The sequence below is a fragment of the Ranitomeya variabilis genome, chromosome 6 (genome assembly GCF_051348905.1).
Source record: "Ranitomeya variabilis isolate aRanVar5 chromosome 6, aRanVar5.hap1, whole genome shotgun sequence".
Classification (NCBI taxonomy): Eukaryota; Metazoa; Chordata; class Amphibia; order Anura; family Dendrobatidae; genus Ranitomeya; species Ranitomeya variabilis.
In genome coordinates this window covers 510,798,952-510,813,255 of record NC_135237.1, presented here as the reverse complement: position 1 = coordinate 510,813,255, position 14,304 = coordinate 510,798,952, and the positions used below count along the sequence as shown (strand labels likewise).

General features: G+C 44.1%; 1 protein-coding gene across 2 annotated transcripts in view; it reads left to right on the top strand.

Annotated features, from left to right (window-relative positions):
• The window catches only part of CPQ (carboxypeptidase Q), a 606,939-nt gene that overhangs the window by 24,759 nt on the left and 567,876 nt on the right, over positions 1–14,304 (top strand). The gene's annotated exons all lie outside the window — the stretch shown is intronic.

Genomic DNA, 14,304 nt, shown 5'->3' with positions numbered 1-14,304 from the left:
AATGCTTTGTGTCATTGTTTCTAGCTTTTAATATTCTTAAAAAATCTTTATCCACTTTTCTGTGTTTTCTGCTGGTTCTCTTGACAATGCAGTATGACTGCGAAACGCACTGGCTATCTAACGGAACATTAGTGGATACTACTTCCCCCCTCCGTATAACAACTTAATAATGAGAAATTTGGGTTTCATAGCTGTATAAAACTGATTAAAAAGTGGTCTGCTGACATCTGCTTTGTCTCCATCACATACTTCATCAGTGATATCTGATGAGAAGAATATGAAACTCACCTCTTCACATAGGAAGAAAACAGGGTCTATATTGCTACCTAATAGTAGAAGCAAGCCTCTAAAAGGAATACAGTGGGTTCGGAAAGTATTCAGACCCCTTTAAATTTTTCACTTTGTTTCATTGCAGCCATTTGGTAAATTCAAAAAAGTTCATTTTTTTCACATTAATATATACTCTGCACCCCATCTTAACTGAAAAAAACAGAAATGTAGTATTTTTTGCGAATTTAATAAAAAAAGAAAAACTGAAATATCACATGGTCATAAGTATTTAGACCCTTTGCTCAGACACTCATATTTAAGTCACATGCTGTCCATTTCCTTGTGATCCTCCTTGAGGCCGGTTTCACACGTCAGTGGCTCCGGTACGTGAGGTGACAGTTTCCTCACGTACCGGAGACACTGACACACGTAGACCCATAAAAATCAATGCATCTGTTCAGATGTCATTGATTTTTTGCGGACCGTGTCTCCGTGTGCCAAACACGGAGACATGTCAGTGTTCGTGGGAGCGCACGTATTACACGGACCCAATAGAGTCAATGGGTCCGTGTAAAACACGGACCTCACACGGACATTCTCCGTCTGGGGTCCGTGTGCATTCAGGAGACAGCGCTACAGTAAGCGCTGTCCCCCCCACATGGTGCTGAAGCCGCGATTCATATGTTCCCTGCAGCAGCGTTTGCTGCAGAGAAAATATGAATAATAGTGTTTAAAATAAAGATCTATGTGTCCGCCGCCCCCCCACCCCCTGTGCGCCCCCCCGCTGTCCTGAAAATACTCACCCGCTCCCACGTTGGCTGTCACTCCTTCCTCTCTGCCCCGCGCCTCCTACTGTATGCGGTCACGTGGGGCCGATCATTTACAATCATGAATAGTCGGCTCCGCCCCTATGGGAGGTGGAGCCACATATTCATGACTGTAAATGATCGGCCCCACGTGACCGCATACACTAGAAGCCGCGGCCAGACCAGGAAGCAGCGAGGGAGGCGGGTAAGTATTTTCTGAACAGCGGGGGGGGGGGGGGCGCACAGGGGGTGGGGGGCCTGCGGACAGATAGATCTTTATTTTAAACACTATTCTTCATATTTTCTCTGCAGCAAACGCTGCTGCAGGGAACATATGAATCGCGGCTTCAGCGCGATGCAGGGTACCAGACGCGTGGGTACCACATGCTCCGTGTGGTACCCACTCGCCATACGCGCGGCACACGTGTGCCGCACGTATGGCCTACGTGAGTTCCCAGGCACACGGACACGGATAACTCCGGTACCGATTTATTCCAGTACCGGAATTATCTGGATGTGTGGGACAGCCCTGAGATGGTTCTATTCCTTCATTGGAGTCCAGCTGTGTTTAATTAAACTGATAGGACTATATAAGACCTCACAGCTCACAGGGCATGTCAGACCAAACGAGAATCATGAGGTCAAAGGAACTGGCCAAGGAGCTCAGAGACAGAATTGTGGCAAGGCACAGATCTGGCCAAGGTTACAACAGAATTTCTGCAGTACTCAAGGTTCCTAAGAGCACAGTGGCCTCCATAATCCTTAAGTGGAAGAAGTTTGGGACTACCAGAAGTCTTCCTAGTCCTGGCCATCCAGCCAAACTGAGCAATCGTGGGAGAAGAGCCTTGGTAAGAGAGGTAAAGAAGAACCTCAAGATCACTGTGTCTGAGCTCCAGAGATGCAGTAGGGAGATGGGAGAAAGTTCCACAAAGTCATCTATCACTGCTGTCCTACATCAGTCGGGCCTTTATGGCAGAGTGGTCCAATGGAAGCCTCTCCTCAGTGCAAGACATATGAAAACCCGCATAGAGTTTGCTAAAAAGGACATGAAGGACTCCCAGACTATGAGAAGTAAGATTCTCTGGTCTGATGAGACGAAGATAGACCTTTTTGGTGATAACTCTAAGCTGTATGTGTGGAGAAAACCAGGCACTGCTCATCACCTGCCCAATACAATCCCAAAAGTGAAACATGGTGGCAGCTGCTTGCTATGGGAGTGTTTTTCAGCTGCAGGGACAGGACGACTGGTTGCCATTGAAGGAAACATGAATGCGGACAAGTTCAGACAAGATGGGGTGCAGAGTGTACATTAATGTGAAAAAAAGAACTTTTTTGAATTTACCAAATGGCTGCAATGAAACAAAGAGTAAAAAATTTTAAGAGGTCTGAATACTTTCCGTACCCACTGTATGTCAGCAGATTTTTTTGCTACGTAATTCAACAGCAGCATGATGTAGGGACAGAGACCCTGGTTCCAGCGACGTATCACTTAATTTACTGGGTGCAACTCTGAATGCTGAGCTGTGTATAACCCCGCCCACACCACTGATTGGCTACTTTCTGTGTACATTGTATATTGACGGAAAGCTGCTAATCAGTGGTGGGGGTGTGGTTGGACACATAGTCCTGTAGTGATAATCTCCTGGTGATAAAACACTGATTGTATTGAAACCTCAAAACACAACCTAGTAAGTGACACATCGCTGGTATCAGGGTCTCCGTGCCTACATCACGCTGCTTTTAGATTACATATCAATAACCTGCTGACAGATTTCATATAAGGATCCTTGCCACATGACTTAGGATACACAGCCAAAGCAAAGTCTCAATTTGCATACCCCTGTTTCAGTGATTTTGTTTCTCAACAGTGCAAAGTAAGAGACCTTAGTTGGGTAAGAAGCCGTCGATGGGGGTCTAAGCGTTGCATAGTTTGGTCGCAGAAGAAATTTTTGAGAGTAGATTATATGGAGTAATTTAACTTTTATCTTCACAGAACATGAGGTACATGCATCTGCTTCTTAATATAGCATAACAGGAAGAAAGTGGAACCAAAGTACAACAAGTATATGCATTACATTCAACTAAACATATAACAGTAACAACATCGCCATCTACTGTCAGAAAACTGTAAACTCCTCCTGCACACAAATAAGTCTGTATCTGTTGCATATCTGCCAACACTAAGAAGTAAAGGTTCAATCTGAAGAGACTGCCAAACTGGGGTTTGGAATTTGTACGCCATGTAATGCATCCCCTGGGAAATAAAATATGGAAATAGCAGCTTCATAGAGGAAGAGAAAATGGAATCTAGTGCCGCCTATTGGAAGTAGCACGAAAAGTCAGTAAAAACAGTGGTATAAGCCTTGCCTCTAATTCCTGCAATTTAGTGTTGACCATTTGCAGAGCCGGCTATAAAGCCCGACCAGAATCTCCATTTGCGCACTGCAACACTATTTTTCCTACTAAATTAAAGGGTCGCTTCACTATTTTCCTGAGGGTAGGAACTCAATCTCAGATCGGTGGTGGTCTGCCATCTGGTGCCCCCATCGATCAGCAGTTATGGTGGCTGGATGTTGGCTGTTGCGGAGTGGAACAGCACAGTTCTGTCAGATGTGTAGTTGCCACAGCAGGGTACTGCAGATCTGGCTCTGAATAACTGTAGATCATCAGGGGCCACTACACAGTTGATGGCGCCATGCTGTTCAGCTCAGGAACTGCTATCACTCGGCTGCCGCGGGTAATTTTGAGATGTCATAGAGCATTTATTTGTAGCCACAGTATATAAATCATCATCATGGAGTCCGTCTGGCTCTTTTTCTATTTGCGATGCTATTCTGTTACTCAGTAATGACAAGTATATTTGGCTTTATTTTGTAATTGTTGCTATTTTTCTGTTGGCTTTGCCCATAGTGATAAGTATCAGGATGGCAGTGAACATTATGCGTCTAGAAGAAGGAAGCAATTTGCCGTCCTCTAGCGTGCTGCTTATAGTAAATGAAGGTCGTGTTTGAAATAACGCAATTTCCAAGCTTCAATGTCACTTTTATTACATTATATGGGAAATAATGGAATATAATAACATGCACTCTAAGACAAGCTTCAAGTGTGTGGACATAATACTGTGATCCCCTGATCCTCCAGAAATGCAAGCTTCTCCCTGCGGTGTCACATCACTAAATGTGCGCTAATGTCATCCTCCATATCCGGGGAAATCTAAACGCTAAATGGAACATTTTAGAGTCCAACGTTATTAGTGGCGTTCGTCTTATTTAAATGAATAATCTTCCGGATATTTGAGGTAATGTCCTTTCACTTATCAGAAAAGCTTCTAAATTTTCCATATTAAAGATAATTTACTCTGATATAAAAAAAAAAAAAATCGTCATTAAATATAAGCCACTGCATAGAAATGTAGCTTAAAAGGGGTATTTACATTTTAGGCTTATACACTGCTCAAAAAACTAAAGGGAACACTAAAATACCACATCCTAGATATCTCTGAATGAAATATTCCAGTTGCAAATTTTTATTTATTGCATAGTGGAATGTGTTCAGAACAATAAAACATAACAATTATCAATGTAAATCAAAATGAATATCCCATGGACGTCTGGATTTGGAATGATGCTCAAAATCAAAGTGCAAAATCAAATTACAGGCAGATCCAACTTCAATGGAAATGCCTTATGACAAGGAAAAGATGCTCAGTATTGTGTGTGGCCTCCACGTACCTGTATGGCCTCCTGAGGGATCTCCTCCCAGTCCTGGACTAAAGCATCCGCCAACTCCTGGACAGTCTGTGGTGCAATGTGACATTGGTGGATGGAGCGAGACATGATGTCCCAGATGTGCTCAATCGGATTCAGGTCTGGGGAACGGGCGGGCCAGTCCATAGTTTTAATGCCTTCATCTTGCAGGAACTGCTGACACACTCCAGCCACATGAGGTCTGGCATTGTCACGCATTAGGAGGAACACAGGGCCAACCGCACCAGCATATGGTCTCACAAGAGGTCTGAGGATTTCATCTCGGTACCTAATGGAAGTCATGCTACCTCTGGCGAGCACATGTAGGGCTGTGCGGCCCTCCAAAGAAATACCACCCCACACCATTACTGTCCCACTGCCAAACAGTCATGCTGAAAGATGTCGCAGGCAGCAGATCGCTCTCCACGGCATCTCCAGACTGTCACATCTGTCACATGTGCTCAATGTGAACCTGCTTTCATCTGTGAATAGCACAGGGCGCCAGTGGTGAATCCTGGTGTTCTGTGGCAAATGCCAAGTGTCCTGCATGGTGTTGGTCTCAGAGCACAACCCTCATCTGTGGATGTCGGCACTTAGACCATCCTCATGGAGTCGGTTTCTAACCGTTTGTGCAGACACATGCACATTTGTGGCCTGCTGGAGGTCATTTTGCAGGACTCTGGCAGAGCTCCTCCTGTTCCTCCTTGCACAAAGGTGGAGGTAGCTGGGTTGTTGCCCTCCTACGGCCCCCTCCACATCTCCTGGTGTACTGACCTGTCTCCTGGTAGCGCCTCCAGCCTCTGGACACTATGCTGACAGACACAGCAAACCTTCTTGCCACAGCTCGCATTGATGTGCCATCCTGGATGAGCTGCACTACCTGAGCCACTTGTGTGGGTTATAGAGTCCATCTCATGCTACCTCGAGTGTGAAAGCACAACCAACATTCAAAAGTGACCAAAACATCAGCCAGAAAGCATTGGTACTGAGATGTTGTCTGCGGTCCCCACCTGCAGAACCACTCCTTTATTGAGTGTCTTGATAATTGCCAATAATTTCCATCTGTTGTCTATCTCATTTGCACAACAGCATGTGAAATTGATTGTCAATCAGTGTTGCTTCCTAAGTGGACAGTTTGATTTCACAGAAGTTTGATTTACTTGGAGTTATATTCTGTTGTTTAAGTGTTCCCTTTATTTTTTGAGCAGTGTATATTCACAAGATATGCCTTAAAATCCTGTTATTTACTGACCCCATTTAAGTATATTTTCCTATCTGGTGAATGAGGTCTACTGTCCACTGCCAATTTTCAGCCACTGGTTTCTTCATTCACTAGAGAAGTGTCCATGTTGCTCTTTTGTTATGTCTGTCAGTGGAAACATACCCTCAGAGTCTGTTAGATCAAAATAGCTACCTCATTCAGATTTGGCACTGGCCCCTCACTAGCAGATTTCAGCAGAAATCGCAGCCTTCCCCTTTAGCCCTTATACAAGAATTTGGACTTAGAAAAGGGTCCCCTGAGTTGCTTCCACAGAGTGGCTTCTGGCTCAAAGAGCAAGTCTAAGGCAAGAGAAGTCTAGCTAACAAGGTCCGTAACTGGAGTGAAAACACAGAAAGAAAGCCAAATTCAGAAGTATAGTCGGCGTCATTTGCCAGGAAATCAGTCGGAACAAAGTTAAACAGGCCTAGTTTGGGATAGATGAATTAACAATTTGATTTGGGGCTTATGCACACAACTGTAAAAATCGGGTGAGTGCTATCTGTGGTTTTGAGGGATAGCACTTGTATCCATGATATTCTATGGAGCTGTGCAGATCTCCAATTTTTTTGGGGGGGGACTGCGGGGTACAAGGAAAAAAATCACAGCATGAACAATTTGCCTCTGAGAATCGGATGGAACTTTCCCGTTTGAGTCTATGAGTCTGATTAATAGATCCCACTCTGATTAAACTCTGAGTCTGATTAGCATACGGGACTGTTTTTCTCGGATGGAGAGAAAATGGTTGTGTGACCCTCAGGTTACAAACTGAGTCTATGACAGGAATCGAGAACAACCAAACACCAGCTTTCAGACACAATATCTGGCAACTTCAACAGTATGCTCAGAGTTTAAACAGGGTGTGGTACTTTCTCATTGGCTTCTCAGAGAGGTGATTACTCCTGCTGGACTGCACACACACCCATTAACCTGGCCGACTAATCCCTGACTGGACGGTGTCTGTACTGTCCAGCGATACAGCCTATAACGCCTATTCTATTACCAGTGAATATGGTAGCGACTGAAGCAGACTTTGAGTAGTTCAAAGTAGATATATGACATCGCTCCATTAACCCCTTCACCCCCAAGGGTGGTTTGCACGTTAATGACCGGGCCAATTTTTACTATTCTGACCACTGTCCCTTTATGAGGTTATAACTCTGGAACGCTTCAACGGATCCCAGTGATTCTGACATTGTTTTCTCGTGACATATTGTACTTCATGATAGTGGTAAAAATTCTGTGATAGTACCTGCGTTTATTTGTGAAAAAAATGGAAATTTGGCGAAAATTTTGAAAATTTCGCAATTTTCCAACTTTGAATTTTTATGCAATTAAATCACAGAGATATGTCACACAAAATACTTAATAAGTAACATTTCCCACATTTCTACTTTACATCAGCACAATTTTGGAACCAAAATTTTTTTTTGTTAGGGAGTTATAAGGGTTAAAAGTTGACCAGCAATTTCTCATTTTTGCAACACCATTTTTTTTTAGGGACCACATCTCATTTGAAGTCATTTTGAGGGCTCTATATGATAGAAAATACCCAAGTGTGACACCATTCTAAAAACTGCACCCCTCAAGGTGCTCAAAACCATATTCAAGAAGTTTATTAACCCTTCAGGTATTTCACAGGAATTTTTGGAATGTTTAAATAAAAATGAACATTTAACTTTTTTTCACAAAAAATTTACTTCAGCTCCAATTTGTTTTATTTTACCAAGGGTAACAGGAGAAAATGGACCCCAAAAGTTGTTGTACAATTTGTCCTGAGTACGCCGATACCCCATATGTGGGGGTAAACCACTGTTTGGGCGCATGACAGAGCTCGGAAGCGAAGGAGCGCCATTTGACTTTTCAATTCAAAATTGACTGGAATTGAGATGGGACGCCATGTTGCGTTTGGGGAGCCCCTGATGTGCCTAAACATTGAAACTCCCCACAAGTGACACCATTTTGGAAAGTAGACCCCCTAAGGAACTTATCTAGAGGTGTGGTGAGCACTTTGACCCACCAAGTGCTTCACAGAAGTTTATAATGCAGAACCGTAAAAATAAAAAAATCATATTTTTTCACAAAAATTATCTTTTCACCCCCAATTTTTTATTTTCCCAAGGGTAAGAGAAGAAATTGGACCCCAAAAGTTGTTGTACAATTTGTCCTGAGTACGCTGATACCCCATATGTGGGGGTAAACCACTGTTTGGGCGCATGGGAGACCTCGGAAGGGAAGGAGCGCCGTTTGACTTTTCAATGCAAAATTGACAGGAATTGAGATGGGACGCCATGTTGCGTTTGGAGAGCCACTGATGTGCCTAAACATTGAAACCCCCCACAAGTGACACCATTTTGGAAAGTAGACCCCCTAAGGAACTTATCTAGATGTGTTTTGAGCGCTTTGACCAACCAAGGGCTTCACAGAAGTGTATAATGCAGAGCCGTAAAAATAAAACAAAAATTTTTTCCCACAAAAATTATTTTTTTAGCCCCCAGTTTTGTATTTTCCCGATTGTAGCAGGAGAAATTGGACCCCAAAATTTGTTGTCCAAGTTGTCCTGAGTGCGATGATACACCATATGTGGGGAGAACCACTGTTTGGGCGCATGGGAGGGCTCGGAAAGGAAGGAGCGTCATTTGGAATGCAGACTTAGATGGAATGGTCTGCAGGTGTCACATTGCGTTTGCAGAGCCCCTAATGTACCTAAACAGTAGAAACCCCCCACAAGTGACACCATTTTGGAAAGTAGACCCCCTAAGGAACTTATCTAGATGTGTGGTGAGCGCTTTGACCCACCAAGGGCTTCACAGAAGTTTATAATGCAGAGCCGTAAAAATAAAACAAAAATTTTTTCCCACAAAAATTATTTTTTAGCCCCCAGTTTTGTATTTTCCCAAGGGTAACAGGAGAAATTGGACCCCAAAAGTTGTCCAATTTGTCCTGAGTGCGCTGATACCCCATATGTGGGGGGGAACCACCGTTTGGACGCATGGAAGGGCTCGGAAGGGAAGGAGCGCCATTTGGAATGCAGACTTAGATGGAATGGTCTGCAGGCGTCACATTGCGTTTGCAGTGCCCCTAATGTACCTAAACAGTAGAAGCCCCGCACAAGTGACCCCATTTTGGAAACTAGACCCCCAAGCAACTTATCTAGATGTGTTGTAAGAACTTTGAACCCCAAGTGTTTCACTACAGTTTATAACGCAGAGCCGTGAAAATAAAAAATCTTTTTTTTTTCCCACAAAAATTATTTTTTAGCCCCCAGTTTTGTATTTTCCCAGGGGTAACAGGAGAAATTGGACCCCAAAGGTTGTTGTCCTATTTGTCCTGAGTACGCTGATACCCCATATGTTGGGGTAAACCCCTGTTTGGGCACACGGGAGAGCTCGGAAGGGAAGGAGCACTGTTTTACTTTTTCAATGCAGAATTGGCTGGAATTGAGATCGGACGCCATGTCGCGTTTGGAGAGCCCCTGATGTGCCGAAACAGTGGAAACCCCCCAATTATAACTGAAACCCTAATCCAAACACACCCCTAACCCTAATCCCAACAGTAACCCTAACCACACCTCTAACCCTGACACACCCCTAACCCTAATCCCAACCCTATTCCCAACCGTAAATGTAATCTAAACCCTAACCGTAACTTTAGCCCTAACCCTAACTTTAGCCCCAACCCTAACTGTAGCCTTAACCCTAGCCCCAACCCTTGCCCTAACCCTAGCCCTAACCCTAACCCTAGCCCCAACCCTAACCCTAGACCTAGCCCTAACCTTAGCCCTAACCCTAACCCTAGCGCTAACCCTAGCCCCAACCCTAACCCTAGCCCTAACCCTAGCCCTAGACCTAACCCTAGACCTAGCCCTAACCCTAGCCCTAACCCTAGCCCCAACCCTAACCCTAGCCCTAATGGGAAAATGGAAATAAATACATTTTTTTTATTTTTCCCTAACTAAGGGGGTGATGAAGGGGGGTTTGATTTACTTTTATAGCGAGTTTTTGAGCGGATTTTTATGATTGGCAGCCGTCACACACTGAAAGACGCTTTTTATTGCAAAAAATATTTTTTGCGTTACCACATTTTGAGAGCTATAAATTTTCCATATTTTGGTCCACAGAGTCATGTGAGGTCTTGTTTTTTGCGGGACGAGTTGACGTTTTTATTGGTAACATTTTTGGGCACGTCACATTTTTTGATCGCTTTTTATTCCGATTTTTGTGAGGCAGAATGACCAAAAACCAGCTATTCATGAATTTCTTTTGGGGGAGGCGTTTATACCGTTCCGCGTTTGGTAAAATTGATAAAGCAGTTTTATTCTTCGGGTCAGTACGATTACAGCGATACCTCATTTATATTATTTTTTTATGTTTTGGCGCTTTTATACGATAAAAACTATTTTATGGAAAAAATAATTATTTTTGCATCGCTTTATTCTCAGGACTATAACTTTTTTATTTTTTTGCTGATCATGCTGTATGGTGGCTTGTTATTTGCGGGACAAGATGACGCTTTCAGCGGTACCATGGTTATTTATATCTGTCTTTTTGATCACGTGTTATTCCACTTTTTGTTCAGCGGTATGATAATAAAGCGTTGTTTTTTGGCTCGTTTTTTTTTTTTTTCTTACGGTGTTTACTGAAGGGGTTAACTAGTGGGCCAGTTTTATAGGACGGGTCGTTACGGACGCGGCGATACTAAATATGTGTACTTTTATTGTTTTTTTTTTATTATTTAGATAAAGAAATGTATTTATGGGAATAATATATATATTTTTTTTTTCATTATTTTGGAATATTTTTTTTATTTTTTTTTACACATTTGGAAATTTTTTTTTTAACTTTTTTACTTTGCCCCAGGGGGGGACAATACAGATCGGTGATCTGCCAGTTTGCATAGCACTCTGACAGATCACCGATCTGAGAGAAGTGCAGGCTGCTTCACAGTGCCTGCTCTGAGCAGGCTTCTGTGAAGCCACCTCCCTCCCTGCAGGACCCGGATCCGCGGCCATCTTGGATCCGGGTCTGGAGCAGGCAGGGAGGGAGGTAAGACCCTCGCAGCAACGCGATCACATCGCGTTGCTGCGGGGGGCTCAGGGAAGCCCGCAGGGAGCCCTCTCCCTGCGCGATGCTTCCCTGCACCGCCGGCATATCGCGATCATGTTTGATCGCGGTGTGCCGGGGGTTAATGTGCCGGGAGCGGTCCGTGACACCCGGCCGCGCTCCCCCCGTGAGCGCCGCTGATGGCGCTGGACGTACTATCCCGTCCGTGGTCATGGGGGCCCACCCCACCTCGACGGGATAGTACGTCCGATGTCAGAAAGGGGTTAAAGTCTATAGGAGCTGTAGAAACAGCCTAGCACCGCTGCTGCTTTTTTCCTGAAATGTAGACTTCAATTGAGAGTACACATACTTATGGACCCCCATACTTCCCCAATACACAAGTATATACTGATTTAAAATGATACCTTGGTTGATGAAATCCGTCTTGTGGTTGTTGTTTAATCTTTATTTTCAGTTTTTAGTTAATGATATGCCCGTGCCCCGGGGCGGCCTGTGGGGGTCTTTCTGTGGTGCTCTGCTTAGGTATTCATAATGCAGACTGCTGACAGGTCACTGATTCCTCACTGACCTGCCCCCTAGTTTGCATAATGAATATGATGGATTTCATCAACCAAGGTATCATTTTAATCAGTATAGTGTCACCGACCTGACCCTGTGTGTAGGTTACTGTGCGCAATCCTGCTGACAGGCTCCCTTTAAATCATCCATACGGTTCCAGAGATATGGGCCTTTGCTTTGTATCTAGTGCTAAGTTTTCTGGTTTTTAGCAAGGGGGCGTAGCTCAGAGGATACCGCGCTCCTGTTTGGCTCTGACTTCTGGCTTGTCTCTGACTGCGTGCATTGCTGCTGCCTCTGGTACTTCTACTCCTGGTAGGTTCTGACTCAGCCTGTCTGACCACTCTTTTGTTACCTGTGACACCTGTGCGGCTGCTCAGTGTTGCTGCGCTGTTAGTGTGAGGTCTCTCTTCCCTCGCCAGCACCCCCTGGTGGAGGTTGCGCTGCACTGCACTGCAGCCGCATCACAATAGTAAGACTACTAGCTCCCTTCAGTAAGGCCAGGACCATCAGATGGTGGTATTGCAAGTCGGGCCAGTTATGACCGTAAATTGTGGACGTGACTGGCTCCGTGTGCGGCATTGGGTGGACGGCTGCCGGAGCCGTCATTCGTTGCACGCGTAATTCGGGTCCAAGAATCAGATCAAAGTCGTGCATGCTGCAATGTTTTTCCACACTTACCATCGGTTTTCTTGAAAATCGGCCAAAAAACTGACTACTACGGAAATGCATGTTCTCTGTGTGTGGCCTGGACTAATTATAATTTTGTCTGAACAAGCCCTAAAATTTCTATCTAGTGCTGTATTATTTTTACTTCTAATCCAATAGGGAGTTAAAGCAATGAAAACTGCACGGTCGGCCCCTCCTGTGACATACATGTGTTTTTGTCTGTGTCTCTAAGCCCCTTAAACCTCCATAGTATCAGATAGAAAATGCAATCTCAACGACGACATTCTTGTCGAGGTAAAGTGATATTAACAGAATGTGCTCCATTAAATGGACAATATCCCATTATATAAGACCCTGGGTTGTAATCACTTTCCAGCTTTATAAACTATAATCCAGTGTCCTCACGGTTTAGGAATTCACATAAATGTGGTCCATGTATCTGCGCTCCAATTTCACGCTTTACGCCTCCATTTTTCTCATTCCTTCTTCGTGCAATCATGGAAATAAATATCTGACACTTTGTAATGCCTTGTCCCTGCTTATAAACACAGCCGTAAGTGATCTGCAAAGGTTTACGTGCTGTTCTAGCTGCTGTGCAATTCTTAGGCCCCTTTGACACGTCAGTTTTTTGCCATCAGTCGCAATCCGTCGAATTTTGAAAAAAACTGATTTTTTTTCTCATTGACTTGTATTAGCGACGGATTGCAACGGACGGCCTCACGTTTCATCCGTCATTCGCCGGATCTGTCGAAAATTGTTTGTCCGGCTGCCGGGGACAACGGACATAGTAAAGTTTTTTGTGTCCGGCGCAAAAAACGGACAGCGACGGATCCGTCGCCATCCGTCGTTTGCTAGAATGGAAGCTTATGGGCGCCGGATATGTGAAATGACGGAATCCGGCGACGGATTTTTTTAAACCGAGCCTGCTCTGATTTTTTTTAGGATCCAATTAGCCAGATCAGCTAGTCAGATCAGATCCGTCAAGCCAATAGATTGTGACTGATGGCAAAAAACTGATGTGTGAAAGGGGCCTTATTCTGACAAAGCCGAATGACACAGTATGGACACCACTGTTGTCTCTAAGGGTCTATTCACATACTGTTTTTTTTAGAAACCAGCACACCCGCTGAGTGTTAAAAGAGGAAGACACCCCAAAAAATGATTGGTGCTTCTTTTTATACTGTGTTTTTTTGTTTGTTTGTTTAGTTGTTTTTTGGGGGGCAGGGGAACATTTTGATAAAAACGATTGATGGATTTTCGAGGCCTGAAGAAGTTTTTGAAGCACGTTAAACAAGCTAAAAAAAACCGAACATATGCACAACAGGTCATTTTGACATTGCAGAGCATATGGTGCATTCCTTTTATCCTTTTTCAGGTGGGTTCCTGGGCTGGAGAAGTCCATAAAAAAGAAGCCGTGTGCAAATGCCCCCCTCATCCGTTCGTCTTGAAATAGGTTGAAATAATAGAAGTAGTTGTTCCCCTGTACAGCTCTGCCTCTCTGCCGCTGTTCCTCCACCATACTTGCTTGGCTCGGCTGAGCATTCATGTATATTCCAGAAAGATGCTGGTATCGGGCAGCCGCCTATCCTTGTAGAGAGCTATAGGATTGGGCAATGAAATTCAAGAAGCCAATCCTTCTCCCCAAAATCGTTTGTCAGGACTGAGTCAAGATGCCTCTCATGCACTTCAGATGGTTAGTCAATCTCGCTGACAACAATGCATTTATCTGACTTTTTCTTTAATGTTTATGGGGCCTATAGGCATTGGGCACATTACTTAAAGTGAACCTGTCAGCAGGATTTTGCTAAGTAAACTACAGGCAATATCAACTTGGCGCTGTTATACTGATTAAAATGATACCTAAGGTAAAGAAATCCGTCTTGTGGTTCTTGTGTCATCAGTGTTAGAAGTTTTCAGTTAATGAGATGCCTGTGCTC